At 44.0% G+C, this 16,711-nt stretch overlaps 1 protein-coding gene across 1 annotated transcript in view; it reads right to left on the bottom strand.

Annotated features, from left to right (window-relative positions):
- The window catches only part of DSG1 (desmoglein 1), a 121,940-nt gene extending 121,774 nt beyond the window's left edge, over positions 1–166 (bottom strand). The window contains exon 1 of the mRNA XM_068237307.1: positions 81–166. The gene's annotated coding sequence lies outside the window, so the exon portion shown is untranslated. The remainder of the gene's footprint in view (positions 1–80) is intronic.
- Positions 167–16,711: the final 16,545 nt, after the last annotated feature.

Here is a 16,711-nt window from a genome sequence, read left to right as displayed (position 1 = left end):
ACATTCTGGGTAAAAAAAAATGAAACCTAAATTCAATAAAGAGACTGGGCGCCAGGAGGCTGGATCAAGTATGTCCTTACCTGGTTTCGGCATGAGTGTGATACGAGCATCATTGGCAGTAGGTAGGAAGGACGGCATTTGCAAAATAAGGTTTTCTGGGGAGGCCAAATGGTCCATAATATCTCCTCTTTAAAAAATGTAAAAGTCATTAGATCAGGGCCAGGTGACTTCAAGGTCATTTCACTTTCTTAAAAAGATGCATTATTAAAACCTAAACAATACCCACCACTGATGTCACAGATTGATGTCAGTAAGCTGCCAATTGATACTGCTTGTATTAACTCAGACATTTGCTACCACAACCTACATGCGCTTGGACATAATTTTTCTGCTAGTGAGTGTCAAGATTTTTTTTTTTTTTGTAACTCTGTATTTATTGAGAATTAAAGTAATCATCACATTAAACAAAATGCTTAATAGCAAGAAACAATGCAACGTTTCTGTTACAAAATAGTTTGAGAGCATAGGGAAGAAATAATTAACATCTACATCATCTTCAGTCCGGCTCGCCAGACTCTGACAGAGATATCTGAATAGTGAAACAATGCGGGAATATGACTAAGTTTGATTTGAGTCCAAAGCTTTAAGTGTACCAGAGCTCAGAGAACTAAAAAGATTTATACATACCTGCGGCTTCCTCCAGCCCCATAAGCTCCGATCGCTCCCATGCACTACAGGGTCCCCGCACTTCCATCAGTCAGAGCCAGTCTGGCGTAAGAGAAGTGCACCCTCTACATATCTCTCTAGCAGCTGCTGGAGAGATATGCAAAGAGCGCACTTCTTCTGCGTAGACTGGCGGGGCCCCGGTACCGGCACTGCAGAAGACTGAGGACGGCGGTGTGGGAGTGATCGGAGCTTATGGGGCTGGAGGAAGCCGCAGGTATGTATAAATCTTTTTAGTATCCTGAGCTCTAAGTCCCTTTAAGTGAGATGGTACAAGGAGATGAAGTATGCGTATCTGCTAGTAATCTTGTGGGAGGATAGAGATCATTAGAAGAATAGAACAAAACGTTACTTCCAAAGCAAAATAAGACAGCTTTGTGATGGGGAAGACCCAACAAGTAACAATAAAGGAGTAGAGGAGGAGGGACGTGGGAACGGGGGGGGGGGGGAAGGGGGGAGGCATGGGTGAGCCTGGGGTGCCTGGCACCGGGTGCAAGATTTTCTCTGGCGCCTATGGGAGTGGTTAACTTGACCACGCCCAACCACATAACCACACCCATGTCCTGCCTAATCACACCCACGCCTTCCACCTCTTTACGCATGCATGTTATACCCCATTCCTACCCCTCTTTCATGGACTTGCTCCTGGCTGGCTTTGGCTGCCTGCGAGTCTGCTAGTCTCTGGACTGACTCAGGCTGAGAGGCTCTGCGAGTGCGACGCAGTCACACACTGCGTATTTATGGCTGCCTGCAGCCACCCTACTCTCGCTCGCTGTCGCTGGCTCCTCCCCCTCCAAGCCCAAGCGTGAGGTGGGCTGCCTATATCTTTCCCGTTGCGCCACGCAGCCTGCCAGTGTTGCCAACCTTTCACGTTATTTTTTACTGACAAATACCTAAAAATTTACTGACAAAAGATTTTTACTGATAACATTTCCCCACTAAATGCACATAAGGGACAGCGTTTCCCCAGTAAATGCACGTAATAAGAGACCGCTTTTCCCCAGTAAATGCACATAATAAGAGACCGCTTTTCACCAGTAAATGCACATAATAAGAGACCGTTTTTCACCAGTAAATGCACATAATAAGAGACTGCTTTTCACCAGTAAATGCACATAATTTCACCAGTAAATGCACATAATAAGAGACATTTTTTTCATCAGTAAATGCACATAATAAGAGACAGCTTTTCACCAGTAAATGCACATAATAAGAAACCGCTTTTCACCAGTAAATGCACATAATAAGAAACCGCTTTTGACCAGTAAATGCACATAATAAGAGACAGCTTTTCACCAGCAAATGCACATAATAAGAGACAGCTTTTCACCAGCAAATGCACATAATAAGAGACAGCTTTTCACCAGTAAATGCACATAATGACAAACAGCCAGTATCCCCAGTATATGTAGCCAGCATGGACCCCCTTTAGGTAATGAGCGACAGGGAGCCCCGTTTAGGTAGTGAGTGACAGGGACCCCTTTAGGTAGTGAGTGACAGGGACCCCTTTAGGTAGTGAGTGACAGGGACCCCTTTAGGTAGTGAGTGACAGGGACCCCAGCATAGCTAGTGAGTGACAGGGACCCCCGTATAGCTAGTGAGTGACATGGAGCCCCCCCCCCCGTATAGCTAGTGAGTGACAGGGAGCCCCCCCCCCCGTACAGCTAGTGAGTGACAGGGAGCCTCCCCTACCCCCTCTAGCCGCCACCACCGCTGCTGTTCCCCCCTTACCTAGCAGCCAGCAGCAGCCCAGCGTCAGACCTCAGGATGGCTCCGGCGGCCATATTGTGAGTGGCACGAGAGCTCGACCCGGCCTGTGGGGTCGCGATCGGCACGGGGGGCGATCTCAGGAAGGGGACCCGGCGGAACTGCACGGAGGGCGCAGACGGCGTCCTCTGTGCATTTAAACATCTTGCAGGTACTTGGCTTTTTTAGCCATTTTGGCCTCGTAAGTTCTTTAAAAATGCAACTGTGCTCATTACAGTTGAAAGAGGTGCTGAGAATTAATGTGACTCTCACTACTACAACTTATTAAAGGGTACCTTACCTTTCACTGTTTAAGATAGACATCAGTTCCACATTTTGCAGTGCATGTTAGCAGGGAGGCCTCATGCAGGCTTCTTTCAGATTCCCACACTAACGTTAGTTAAAAATAGCTCAAAGATTTGGGAACATGCATGCAAATGTGATATGGGAGCAGGCTAACCATAAAAAGGGAAGGGGGGGGGGGGGGTGCAGCATGGGAAATGCCCCAGGTCCTCTCTTAAACCAGGGACACTGTCCCCAACCACCCCTCAACTCAGAAGGAAGAAACTTACAATATTTTGCATAGGGGAAAAAAATGACAGTGCTCTTGCACAAGGCATTGCACCTTGTTGAACTGATGTCTCTCTCAAACAGTGAAAAGTGAGGTCCCCTAATAAGTTGTAGTAGCAAGAGTCACTTTAGTTTTCATCAGCACCCGTTTCAGCTGTTTGAGCACAGATGTGTCTTTAACCTTCCTGGCGGTAAGCCCGAGCTGAGCTCGGGCTATGCCGCGCAGGAGGATATCTCAGCCCCTGGTGGGGTGATTCGCCCCATTTAAAGTGCTGTATGTGCAGCTAGCACTTTGCTAGCCGCGCGCACAGCTTGATAGCCGCCGATCTGCGGCGTTCGCCCGCACGCAGCTGCGGAAGAGGGCCCCGCCCCCGCCAGAGCGCTGCGCTGCCCGGACCAATGAGTTCCAGGCAGTGCTATGGGCTGAATCGGAGGCGTCTGACGTCAGGACGTCTGGGCGTCGGCCGATCGCACTAGAGGGACACATGCGCCCTCTAGTGGTGTTTCATGTAGCTACCACTCTGGTAGTTTTACATGAAACAAAAAAAAAATGGATTTCTGCCTATTTGGCAGAAAAAATGAACCGCCAGGAGGGTTAAAGAGACTCTGAAGCAAGTCTAAATTCATTTTTTTAACATGCAGTCATGTTAAGAACTATAACCCCTGATAAACCGCCGCTATCCCGCGGCAAAATTAGGGGTTTATACCCCCCAAATCCCCCCCTGCAAAATCCACAACTTTCTTGATTGTGGATGTTGCTGCTCATGGAGGCAGAGCTATGAGCTGCAGCTCTGCCTCCATGCGAGTCAATTGCCGCACGGATCTCCACCTCTCCCCCGCCCCTCTCTTTGAAGGCAGATTGAGAGGGGCTGGGAGAGACAGTGATCAGCGGGGATTGACGTGCCAAGAGGCAGACCTACAGCCATAAGCTCTGCCTCTAGGAGGAAGCACTCCCCGCTGTTAGCCCAGGGGATTTGGGGGGTATAAACCCCACGTTTTGCCATGGGATAGCAGCGTTTTAGCAGGGGTTATAGTTCTTAACATGGCTGCATGTTAAAAAAAGTGAATTTAGACTCGCTTCAGAGTCTCTTTAAGAGGCTTTTCTGCCCTTTGCAGCCAGTGTCAGTTAGGTGCAGCATGGTCTAAGAGCGCTGCTATTCTTTTTTCTCTGTACATAATGCTGTATGATAACCAAGCTTATAAGCTCAGGCACCTGCATGTGATAATGAGTAGCATAGGTGTTTTACTGTGAGATCGTACCATTAAGATATAGTTCAGATGTGCATCTGCTTGGCGTTTTGTTTGAACGTCATTGTTTTTGTTAACACAAATGACAGTCGATTTCAGTGAAGCTTTTAACTTTGCTAAGTTATTAGAGGCCATCCAACAAAGCTTCATTTGAAAGTGTTTCTTTTGCTGCTATATGCTGTTTTGTGTGGCATTTCCAGTAGAGCAGCGTTGGGATCATTTGCCGTCATTAATTGGCTTTTTGCTGGCATTCAACCACAATGGCAGCAAAAGCAAATTACTTCTAGACACTAGAAGAAGCATCTAAGATGAGAAATCGGGACCTACCGAAACATTTACACAAACAATGCCAACTCCTGTCATCATCGTTTAAAAAATGCTTCATTTCATTGTTCAATGGAACAGTAGTAGATCCCTTTTAAACTATGCTTTCATTGGCTGGCAAAAATGTTGCATTTACCGCCCATGTGAACCTACCTTTAAAGTGGAACTACAGTCACAATTTGGATGAGAGCAAAAGCTTATTGAGATTGGGGTGTCCCTTAGGCCAAACCAAAAAATTATTGGTGAAAAATGGTGTTAATGTTATTTTTTTTTTTTTTTTTTTTTTTAGATCAAATGAAAAATTAGCTCCCAGGAGAAAACTCAGGAGAAAAGGTTTCTCCTAAAAATAACTTTTCAGCATTCTGCAATTGAAAAAAGTACGAAAAAGCAGATGATAAAGTACTTTCATTATTATTCTGAATATTTTCTTGCTTGCTGGTGGTTTAACATTAATTTTATGATAAAGTTTGAAAATATATGCTAGGACAAAAAGCGAATTAAATAAGGGCAAAAGCAAATAAGCAGCTATCAACTGGGAAACCAAGATGTGGCACCTCAAACCAGGGCACTCCAAAGATGAGTTATTCCTCATAATCAAACATGGTTAACAGGATAGAGACATTGGGACATCCTAAAAGAAAAAAATCAACTAGCCTCATTTTTTTTTTTTGGTACTAACATTTTTTTTTATTGAGGAATATCAAATGAAGCAGAGTATAACAACGATCTGTACAAAAACAGTAATGAACATATTATTCCAGTCCTCAAACATTTTTAACAGCATATCAAATCTGATGGAAGGCGGTGTTACAGTCGTAAGTAATAGTACCAAGAAAATATAAAACCTTTAAACCTTTAAAACAATGTTGGAACAGAAAGTAATATAACCCGGCCTCATCCTGAACCCATGCCCCTGATCCCCATGATCATTTTAGCTTTGTTTCCCAAACTCCTCCCAACTCCTCCACAAAAGGCCCATTTAGATTAGGATAGTTCTTCCGCCATGACTACGTTGACATCTCAAAAGTCGCACACTTTTTCAAAGGCCGGGACCATATTTTTTGGTAGCTGTAAAATAATCCATATTTCGAATAAATTCTATTTTGGATCATACTTTTTCTATTGTTGGAGAGGATGGGGACTTCCAGGCAGCCGCTATGGTTAATCTAGCAGCCACTAGAATAGCGTTTGCCATTCTTTTTGTAGAAGCTCGAATGTGTGGGATAGGAAGGCCCAAAAGTAGAACCCAAGGATCGTATGGGACATCTTTTCGAATAGTCTGGTTTATTAGTTGTGGATTGAGGAGGACCAAAACCTCTGCAATTTGGGGCAGAACCAAAATATTTGTTCCAATGTACCCTTCTGTCTACAGCCCCTCCAACATCTATCAGAAATCGAAGGAAAGATAGAATGTAAAAGTTCAGGAGTACGATACCACCTGAAAAAAAGTTTATAAATGTTTTCTTTTATCAATATACAGATTGAGGTACGGCGGGAATTGTCCCATATCTATTGCCATTTAGACATGTTCATATGGCCTGGTAAGGCTGTTTCCCATTTGGACATATAAAGATGATATTCTAAAGATTCCACAGGAGTCAAAGTTATAGCCTCAAATAAGAGTGAGATTATACCCTTCTGTCTATCCTGGCTTCTAGTAAGACGTTCAAAGAATGTTATATGTGGAAATGTTAGGGTACAGGATAACGAGATGACATACTGTCGAATTTGTAGATAGTCAAAAAGCTTATCCCCAGAAATCAAATAGAGTTCCTGGAGGTCTTATAATGAGAGAAAACAGTAAGCCGGAGCAGGACAAAAATCTATCAGGCAATCTAAACCTCTAACTCCCCAGTACTCCTGAAAGGTGCTAGAAAGTGACCTAGCGAACGCCGGGGACACTAATATAGGGGAAAGTAAAGAGGGTCTGGTAATTCAGCGCAAATCTGCTGCATGATTCCGCCAGAGTTTAATTGTAAACTTTACTGAAGAAAGAGTGGTCTCAGAAAGATCTTTCATATTTGGGTGTCCCCAAATATAGGCTAAGGGTGAATGAGGGTGGGTAGTCGCCTTCTCTAAGGGAACCCATCTGGCATGTGGAGGTCTTTTAGCCCATTCTATTATCTGTCTATAATGGGAAGCTAAATAGTAAGCTTTTAGGTCAGGGACGCCCAAGCCCCCTCTCTCCCTGTCTGCCATCATCATTACTTTGCGATAAATTCTAGGTTTCTTATGCCTCCAGATAAAACGCATAAAGTCTGCCTGTAGGGCTCGTAGATGACTTAGAGGGACTTGTATTGGAAGGGTTTGAAAAAGATAAAGAAGCTTCAGAAGGGAGTTCATCTTTAGGGCATAAATCCGTCCTATCCGCAAAATAGGATAGGACGGATCTGCTCCAACTGGCCCCAATTTTACCTGCCATTCACAAAATTTGTTTTAAGCTTTCTACCACCAGATCTGTGAGACACTCTTTTTCCTTAAAGGGATACTGTAGGGGGGTCAGGGGAAAATGAGCTGAACTTACCCGGGGCTTCTAATGGTCCCCCGCAGACATTCTGTGCCCGCCCAGCCGCTCACTGATGCTCCGGCCCCGCCTCCAGTTCACTTCTGGAATTTCTGACTTTAAAGTCAGAAAACCACTGCGCCTGCGTAGCCATGTCCTCGATCCCGCTGATGTCATCAAAAGCGCACAGCGCAGGCCCAGTATGGTCTGTGTCTGCGCAGTACACTCCTGGTGACATCAGCGGGAGCGAGGACACGGCAACGCAGGCGCAGTGGTTTTCTGACTTTAAAGTCAGAAATTCCAGAAGTGAACCGGAGGCGGGGCCGGAGCATTGGGGAGTGGCTGCGCCAACACAGGATGTCCGCGGGGGACCATTAGAAGCCCCGGGTAAGTTCAGCTCATTTTACCCCGACCCCCCTACAGTATCCCTTTAAGCTTGTAATGAGTCAGCCTCAGCATCATGATCCACAATTTTTGCACAGTTTCTTCTTTTGGTATATTGCTTCATAATTTGAAGTAGGGGCAGCTGTTAATGTCAATGTCAATGAAACTGTCAATGAAACTGTTGGTATAGATGAGTTTAAAGAATGTTTTGGTGTATAACCTCCCTTCTCTGCAAATTCTCTTAATGCATAAAGTTTATATTTGTCTTACAGTGTTCTACCCCAAAGTTTAGATAGTAGTCAATCCCATTAAGCCATCAAATTAATTCAGTGCTTCCTGGTTGCATTCCCATACGAAGAAGGCATCATCAATGAAACATATTCCTCTCCATATACAAGATAATGATGCCGCATTATAAATAGTATACTTATCAAAATAAAGTCAATTTGTGCCTTTTAAAGTGCCATACTGTCTTGTAGAAAAGATTTGGTTGCCTTTGTTCCCTTCTCGTGCGGGATCTCTGTATACAAGGAGCTGACATGTACTGCGCACAGCCAGTAAACATATCACCAATGTTGCACTAAAATATACCCAATGTTTCAATAAAATATTAACAAAGTGTCCTGCATGTTTGATAGATGAGGTGGTTTGTTTAACCACCGTATGCAGGTACTGGTCCACATACTTCAATGCTCTTATGGAGCCTATGCTTGATATTACGTGTCTTCCAGCGGGTGCCTCCAATTTCTTGTGTACCTTTGGTAAATAGTAACATACTAATATTCTTGGATTCTTTTTATAGAGATATTTTTATTATTTTTTTAGCCAGTATTCCCTTTTCTTTACCCCAGTAAACTACTGAGTAGTTTTTCTAGTTCTGAGTGAAAGACCAATGTGGGTTCCCATTCAATTACTGCAAGTTTGCTTATTGCTTGTCTCATTGCCTCAGTATTGTAGTCTGCTCCATCTTAAATAATAAGCGCACTCCCTGTTTTAACCAGGAAGAGCCAATGCATATGTTTTGAGGTGTTTTATTGATGTGGTTTTGTTTGTCACGTAAAAGTAAGGAATGGTGGGACATGGGAAAACATTTGTATTTCATGACTTTATGTCTATTTTCCTTGTACAATGGCTATACAAAATAATACATTTAGAAACAACCCAAAGAAAGCCCATGTTGTCCTGACAAATTTTGACTTAGTTACTTTTTTTCAACCAGCAAGTAATTTTTTGACGGGAATTGACATAGGTGTGTCCCAAAAGATAATAAGACAATGTGTAGAAAAATAACATTTCTAAGCTTTTATTTACATTTGAGCAAAAAGTGTCCAGTCCAAAATTATTCATACCCTTCTCAATAATCAATAGAAAAGCCTTTATTTGGTTATTACAGTAATCAAATGCTTACTATAATTGCAGACCAGCTTTTTGCATGTCTCCACAGGTATTTTTACCCATTCTTCTTTAGCAATGAGCTCCAAATCTTTCAGGTTGGAGGGTTTTCTTGCCATCACCCTGATCTTAAAGAGACTCCGTAACAAAAATTGCATCCTGTTTTTTATCATCCTACAAGTTCCAAAAGCTATACTAATGTGTTCTGGCTTACTGCAGCACGTTCTACTATCACCATCTCTGTAATAAATCAACTTATCTCTCTCTTGTCAGACTTGTCAGCCTGTGTCTGGAAGGCTGCCAAGTTCCTCAGTGTTGTGGTTCTGTGATGCATCTCCCCCCTCCAGGCCCCTATCTGCACACTGCCTGCGTATTATTTAGATTAGGGCAGCTTCTCCCTTCTCTCTTATCTTTTACAAGCTGGATAAATCCTCCTCTGAGCTGGCTGGGCTTTCACATACTGAGGAATTACATACAGGCAGAGCTGTCTGCACTCTGCAGGAAGAAACAGCCTGACACTTCAGTGGAAGATAGCTGCAGGGGGAAAGAAACACACAAATGATCTCTTGAGATTTAAAAGGAAGGGTGTTTACAGCCTGCTTGTGTATGAATGTATTTTCTATGTGTGGACATACTGTACATCAACCTACTTCCTGTTTTGGTGGCCATTTTGTTTGTTTATAAACAAACTTTTTAAAACAGTTTTTAACCACTTTTAATGCGGCGAGGAGCGGCGAAATTGTGACAGAGGGTAATAGGAGATGTCCCCTAACACATTGGTATGTTTACTTTTGTGCGATTTTAACAATACAGACTCTCTTTAAGGGCTCTGCCTCTGACACAGGAGACCTGGGTTCAAATCTCGGCTCTGCCTGTTTAGTCAGCCAGCACCTATTTCAGTAAGGAGTTTCTTAGGCAAGTCTCCTTAACACTGCTACTGCCTACTGAGTGCGCTCTAGTGGCTGCCTCACAAGCGCTTTGAGTACGACAGGAGAAAGGCGCTATACAAATACTGCAATTATGATTATTATTATCTTTAGCTGCCTCCGCAGATTCTCAATTGGATTCAACTCAAGGCTCTGGCTGGGCCATTCCAAAAAGTTTTGGTTTCCGACCATGTACTCCGAGATTGTCCAAAGTGTGGAACATCTTGTATTTTTTAATAATACTTTGCACTGTAGCCACTGGAACTTGAAAACATTTAGAAATGGCCTTGTAAGCCTTTCCTGATTTGTAAACAGCCACAATGCGCAGCCACAGGTGCTCACTGAGCTCCTTTGTCTTAGCCTGACTGTCCACAAACAAACTGCAGAGAGCTGCTGTTTTTCACCTTTTGAGTTGATTAAAACAGCTGTTCCCAATTATTAAGGGTAATTAGAATGCTTTAGAACAGCTTGGACTATTTGGAATGGTATAGAACTTTGGATTTTGCCACAGACTGTGACAGTTTGTGAAGGGTATAAATAATTTTGGACTGGACACTTTTTGCTCAAATGTGTAACAATTGGTGTCAGCACACAGAGAGAATCTGATTATTGGTGATCTGCAGTATCACCAACAATACAGATATATACCCGATTATTGATGATCTGCAGAATCACCAATACTACAAGTATGACTAACCTCTGGACACCTGATAAAGTGTAAGTGTTTTGGTGCAACAGTAGGCTTTCTCCCGTGGGGCGGGAGACGCAGATAACAATGAGCATGGACCACCTGAGGAGCAGGTGGCCCTTGGCTGTGTCTGAACTATCTCCTAGGAAAGGGGATAGAGATAACCTGCGAGCCAGTGATTCCCTGCAATACTGGGAATCAGACTATACTGCAGCCAAAGGACTCCTAAGGGATAGAGCCCCTGACTGGACTGCAGAGAGGCCTCTCTGAGGACCAGGAGGTCTCTGCAGCTACCTGACACTTGGCGGGGTAGTGTCACAGGTAGTACAGACAGACTGAACACTCAAGGTATGAGTGACAGCCAGAAGGGTCGGCCAGGCCAGGTCGGCAACACACGAGCAGATAAGGTACAGAGACAGAAGGCTGATTCGGTAACCAGGTACAGGCAGGGTTTGGCAACAGGTAGGCAGATATGCATAGGTACCGAATCAGAAAGCAGGAGGGAGGTCGAGAGAGCAATTGGTCATAACAGATAAAGCAGAGGCCTAGTCTAGAGTGTGAGGTCCGTGGTCTCAACACCCAGGAACTGGTCTAAAGTATAACACAGCTCTGACACAGTATTCCTAAGCTTGGGTGTGAGGTCCTTGGTAACAACACCCTGGAACTGGTCTAAAGTATAACACAGCAATGACACAGTATTCCTAAGCTTGGGTGTGAGGTCCTTGGTCACAACACCCTGGAACTGGTCTAAAGTATAACACAGCAATGACACAGTATTCCTAAGCTTGGGTGTGAGGTCCTTGGTCACAACACCCTGGAACTGGTCTAAAGTATAACACAGCAATGACACAGTATTCCTAAGCTTGGGTGTGAGGTCCTTGGTCACAACACCCTGGAACTGGTCTAAAGTATAACACAGTAATGACACAAGCGTAATCTGGCTAAGTGTGAATTCCCAGGTCCACCTGGTTCTAACACACTGTGGGATCTGACTATGGTCTGAGTGCTCACACGTATGTATTCGCAACGGCAGACAACCTGAGACTGACCAGCGAGATCTATGTATAGTGCAGCGCTCCTCAGCGCCACTCAGCGCTACTCAGCCAATGACAGTCTGCGCTGGGATCATCTGACCAACCTGATCAGCTGATCCCTCTCCTCCTGGCATAAAGGTCCTGCCTCCCAGCGCGCGCGCGCATAGCTCTCCATCTGTGTGCACTAGAAGGCTCAGACAAAGCAGACGTATGCTGCTGTGCGGAAACCGCCGGTCTGAACGCAGAGACAGCCGCCCCGCCGCCAGACCGCGCGGCGGCATCTCCGCAATCCTTTACAAAATGTAAATAAAAGCTGAGTAATGCTTTTTCCCCACAATAATGCCTCTTGTACATTGTCTTATTATCTTTTGGGAGACAACTATGTCATTTCCCTTCAAAAAATTACTTGCTGGTTGAATAAAAGTAACTTTAAAGGAGTAATGTAGGGGGTCGGGGGAAAATGAGTTGAACTTACCCGGGACTTCTAATGGCCCCCCACAGACATCCTGTGCCCGCACAGCCACTCACCAATGCTCCGGGCCCCGCCTCCGGTTCACTTCTGGAATTTCAGACTTTAAAGGCTGAAAACCACTGCGCCTGCATTGCCGTGTCCTCGCTCCCGCTGATGTCACCAGGAGCGTACTGCGCAGGCACAGACCATACTGGGCCTGCGTAATACACTCCTGGTGACCAACATGCAGAAAAAGTGGCCTTGCACATCCCTAAATAAAACTTTATGTTTATTTGAAAAAAGTTAAAAAGGCATACATTACTGTTCCAAAATTGGCAGAGAGAGATACAGGCGAATGGGGAGGTCGACAGCCGTTTCGCGCCGCCACATTCTGTGGCGCATCATCAGGACAAGGTTGTCCTGATGACATTACTGGGCAATGCCGAGTCACCAGTGGGCGGAGGCAAATACAATATGCCTTTTTAACTTTTTTCAAATAAACATAAAGTTTTATTTAGGGATGTGCAAGGCCTCTTTTTCTGCATGTTGGACTTTGTTTGTATCTGGCTGGCTGCACTCCCTCAGTGAATGATCTGGCCTCCTGTGCATGGTCACTTCTTTGTTGTTTGATACACTTCTGGTGATGTCAGCAGGAGGGAGGGTGCGGCTGCGCAAGCGCAGTGGTTTTCAGACTTTAGAGACCGCAAAGCTCACAAACTTGGTCATTGAGTAATTGATTATTTATGTGTTAGGGTCAGGAAAAGTGGGTGCAACAAACACCAGCCGAATACATTACTGGGCAATGCCGAGTCATCAGTGGGCGGAGGCAAATACAAATTTCACTGAGAAAATGTAAACTGCAGCCATTCCTACACTGTTAACGGTAGTGTTCTCAAACAATGCACAGTTGGTCTCTGTGTAACTGGGATGACTGGGGTTCAAATTGAGAAAGGGAGGTGGAGCCACAAACAGCCAATCAGATTTGTTTTATTGCAATGCAAATTTTTGATTCCAAAGACCGCAAAGCTCACAAACTAGGTGACTGAGTAATTGTGTGTTAGGGTTAGAAAAAGGGGGCGAAGCCAACACCAGCCAAATACATACCACGGTAACGCCGGGCCATCAGCTAGTATATATATATATATATATATTTGTCTACCTAAGCCCATTTAAGAACGGGCTCTAGGTAATGATACTGCCGCCACTGCCGCTGCATGTTAGAGAAAGGGACAGTGTGATTTTTATTGTGTTTTGACTGTGTATTTTTCCAATATTCTGTGTTTTTTTTGTTCTGGATTGTTTTCTGTAGTATATTTTAGTATGACATAGGTCTGTGCTTTATTTTTATTGGCTTCATCTTTATGTAAAAAAAAGTTTATTGTTACTGTCACTGTATTTCACTGTATTTATAGTACAGGGTTTATGCCCTAGTTTACTTTCTTCTTTTCACTGCCATAAAAAAATATATCGTTAGTGAGTTTTATTGTATTAGTTAAGTGATTTCTACTATATTTTGAGGGTATATATATATATATATATATATATAAATACTGTTATAGAGTAAGTAAGAGGTGGTGATGGATGATGTTACTTGTTGGCATGAGCATGGCCACATAACCACCTTTTTTCAGTCAGCATTGCAGACCCGACACAGAAAAGTCACTGAAAGTGTGTTAATTAGGGACCATTATTAGGACCATTGTAGCCCTTTACACACTCCAATGAGTTCTGGTTCACCATGAGCTTGCTGGTTAGTCTGTACCCCTGGGTGTTTCAAGTCCTACTTCATAGAGCCATATTAATCCATGCCATGCACTGATGAAGACCAACCAGTCTGAAACAGTCTGTATGCATGTTGGATTATAGTGGCTCTGTATAGTTAACCAGCTGACACATCTTTGCACTGCAGCGGATCTGGAGGTGTGTGTAGCTTCTAAGGACAACAATGGTTAATTTGCATATATTCAGCAGTGATGCACTGGGAGACATCTCGGAGCTCCCTCCAACCTGAATTATTGCAAATACTTTCTGTTTTAAGAAAACTAAACTTTTGCTTATTAAAAGATGGTGCACTACAACAAAATATAAAAACAGATGAGAACACAACAAACAATAGGTGAGCTACCACATCCAGAATCCCTTTCTAAGCCAACTAAATGGCATACAATATATACGAATATACAATCAGGCAGTATAGAAATCGAGAGGCAATTAACAGGGGTCAAGGCAGGATACTAAGGTCAGCAACAGGTAAACAGCAAAGAAACAAGATCAGGTACATGGGATCAAGGATGTCCAGACAAATAAAACAAAATAGCTGAGGGCTCTTTCACATTAGGGCAGATTTTCTGCGTTTCAACGCAAAGGGTAAAGTTTGCGTTACCCAAGGTGAAATGAAAGTCCATAGACTTTCATTTTAGCTTTCACATATAACGCAGCCTTTTTGTGCGTTGCGTTACACTGCATCCAGGCGCAGTTTTTCAGCCAACGCTAGCTTTATGCGTTACAATGTTAGTCAATGTAAAACGCACACTATGCGCGTTTTCAATCCGTTAACGCAGGCAATCAGTCCCAGAATGCAACAGAGGAACAATGTAGAAAGTTGAAAACTAAAAGAAAAAAAAATTACCTGCGTTTTTCTATGTGCTGTAACGCATTGAAAATGGATTAAAAACGCACACTCACTGCAGTGCAATGCATATCAAAACGCATTAAAAGGCATACAACAAAACGCATGCTTTGAGCGTTCTCCAACGCAAGCTCTGATGTGAAAGAGCCCTAATAAATGTTCTGGCAATGACTAGGTGCAAGTTGAGAATTTAATTATCTTAGCCCCACCTCAGGTTTCTTAATCTCTTCCCTGCCAAGCATGTACTAGGCACGTTGTGGCTAGAAAAGGCTCTAACTGACAACAACAAACCTAGTACGTTATTTGGCATTTTTGCATTTGGGATGCAGTAGGGAGGGGGGCTGACAGTATTCCTCCCTCCCTCCAGGGGCGTAATAATAGACCCTGCAAAGTATGCAGCTGCAGGGGGCCCTGGGGGGGGGGGGGGCAGGGAGTTTATTTTCTCCGTCCTGAGAGACTGACAACTAAGGGCACGAAAATAAAAAACTTTCTTCTCTCTGCACAATTGTTCTAATGACTGTATCTACTCAGCCACTGACTGATAAGGAATCAGACAAATATTTGTAGACAGTCTCTAATCAGTGTTCAGCAGGGTCTCATGCACAATTCCCTGCCCCCAACCTCTCTACCCCTCCCAAAGTGCTGTGTACTGTAGTGATGCTTGATGAGTCTGGGCATTGAGAATAAAAGCTTTCTGGTCTCTGCACAATTGTTCTAATGACTGCATCAGTGCAGTCACTGATAAGCAATCATACATACAAAGAAAGGGGTGCCCATCCAAAGTTTTGCAGAGGTGCCCAGTGATTTCTATTTACGCCCTGGCCTTCCTTCGTATGGGCCCCGCCCCCTCCTCTGCCTTCCTATAGAGCTGGAGCAGCGGTGGGAGTGTAATTACTAACCTGATTGTTAGCTCCATGTCACATGCCCCCCCCTCCCCCCCTGGCAGCTGTTTCCGCTCTTCTTCCTGTTTCCTTACATATGCGTCATACAGAGATGGGACGGCCAGAGAGGTGTCTGCTGCCAGAGGGGACAATGCATGGAGCATCCGATCGAGTGAGTAAATACACACCGCACCGCTGTGCTCCAGCTCTGCAGGGGGCAGGAAAGGGGCCCGTGTGGAGGAAGGGAGGATAATGTCACCCCTCCCTGCAGTGGTACATATATCTGGCTACCTATACTGACTGCACTTATACCTACTATCTATACTGGGGGTACCTATACCTACTACCTATTGGGGTACCAATACCTGCTACCTTTACTGGGGCACCTATACCTGGTTACCTATATTGGCTGTACCTACACCTGGTTACCTGTACTGGAGGCATCTATTCCTGCTACCTATACTGACTGCACCTCTATCTGGCTACCTGTACTGGAGGCACCTATTCAAGGCTCCCTATACTGGCTGCACCTACATCTGGCTACCAGCACTGGCGCACCTATTCCAGGACAGGAAAAGTGGGATACCAATACATATCTGTTATCGTTGGATCAGCAGAATCAGGGCTTTTACAAACGGTAGACTGATTTTTGTCAGTAAATGTAATTCTTCTTTGAAAAAAAAAAACTGAAAAATATTTTATTTTATATTTCACTTTTTTAAACATATTTCACTCAAAAATGTTGGTATATCTCCAGTATAAAAAGTACAACATTTTGTTTCAGTGTTCAAGCCCAATTCATTAAAGATAAAAACAATATATAACATGTCCTATTTCATGTCAACCTAATGAGTGCAAAATGTCTAAGCCCTAAGGGTGAAACTGCAACTACACACCTTCCTGTAAGTGGCAGTGTCAACCGTGCCCTGAATCAAGTTACCCCTCAAATTAATGTCCAAATGATGGAAGCACTATCATATGTATATGTAAACTGAAAATTCAACAATGGGTCTGCCCTCAGGGGGAATGCCCGGCTTATGTATTTTGGGCAAATGATGGAAAATGGGCACAGTAGGCTACTGGATCCCCAAAGACTCCACCAATTTGTAATTAATGACTCCCAGGCTCTCGCCATATGACAGAAGACTAAACAGTCTTCTCTGAAATTCCAAAGTGGGATCTCAACCCAAGGTGACATAGGTACTAGCATCT

Source organism: Hyperolius riggenbachi, chromosome 5 (genome assembly GCF_040937935.1).
Source record: "Hyperolius riggenbachi isolate aHypRig1 chromosome 5, aHypRig1.pri, whole genome shotgun sequence".
NCBI classification, from domain to species: domain Eukaryota; kingdom Metazoa; phylum Chordata; class Amphibia; order Anura; family Hyperoliidae; genus Hyperolius; species Hyperolius riggenbachi.
Note: the sequence above shows the minus strand (reverse complement) of the source record. Positions and strands in the feature narration are given on the sequence as shown.